The 882-nt window shown below is 40.2% G+C and overlaps 1 non-coding gene across 1 annotated transcript; it reads right to left on the minus strand.

Moving 5' to 3' along the window:
• Nucleotides 1–371: 371 nt before the first annotated feature.
• LOC120250999 lies at nt 372–478 on the minus strand. Its single transcript, XR_005533324.1, has one exon. It is a non-coding gene; the product is annotated as a small nucleolar RNA R71 (small nucleolar RNA).
• Between the last annotated feature and the right edge of the window lie 404 nt (nt 479–882).

An 882-nucleotide genomic window follows, 5' to 3' on the forward strand; every position in this document is an offset into this window, starting at 1 on the left:
TTTGAACCTTCTCAAGAATTCCTCCAAATGGTGCATTCACGATCTACATTAGCTTCTTTCCCTAACATTCAGTTTTACAAACCTATATGCATGAAAGTAACATAAATGCACACATATTAGTATTAAAACCCGATAAAAGTAATGCTTATCATAAGGAAATAACACTTCGCATTCTTACCACACAAGCACTTATCAACATGCTTAAGATTAATGGAGTTACGGATGATGCTATCAGATTGAGGGCCTTCCCATTTCCATTGAAGGGGAAAGCAAAGCAGTGGCTACATTCATTACGTAGAGCATTGATTACTACTTGGGAGAAGATGGTAGATGCTTTTCTTGCCTGATATTTTCCTCCTGGAAAATCTGCGAAGCTCAGGAATGAAATATCCTCCTTTGTGCAAACGGAATTGGAGTCTCTTTTTGAGGCGTCGGATAGGTTCAAGGACCTCCTGCGGAAATGTCCTCAACATGGGTTCCCGAGTGGATGATCATTCAGACTTATACAATGGGTTGAACACAAACAAAAGGTAGTTACTTGATGTAGCAGCAGGAGGTACCTTAGGAAGCAAGATCCCTGAAGAAGCCTAAAATCTCATTGAAGAAATGGCCATGAACAACTACTAATGGAACACAAGAGACATGAAAAAGGTAGCTAGACTTCATGAGATTGATGCAGATAATTCATTGGTGGCCTAGGATGAGTGATTGAGCAAGAAGTTTGATACTCTAACTTATCCTAGAGTGACGGCCCTAACTAAGTTGTACTAGGTGTGGGGGAAGTCATGCTTCATCTAATTACCTGATTTCTATTGGTGGTACATCCTCAATAGAATAAGTGGATTTTGTGGGCAACGCAATGAGAAGCCAAGGCAATCCATA

The sequence above is a fragment of the Dioscorea cayenensis genome, chromosome 19 (genome assembly GCF_009730915.1).
Source record: "Dioscorea cayenensis subsp. rotundata cultivar TDr96_F1 chromosome 19, TDr96_F1_v2_PseudoChromosome.rev07_lg8_w22 25.fasta, whole genome shotgun sequence".
Taxonomy (NCBI): domain Eukaryota; kingdom Viridiplantae; phylum Streptophyta; class Magnoliopsida; order Dioscoreales; family Dioscoreaceae; genus Dioscorea; species Dioscorea cayenensis.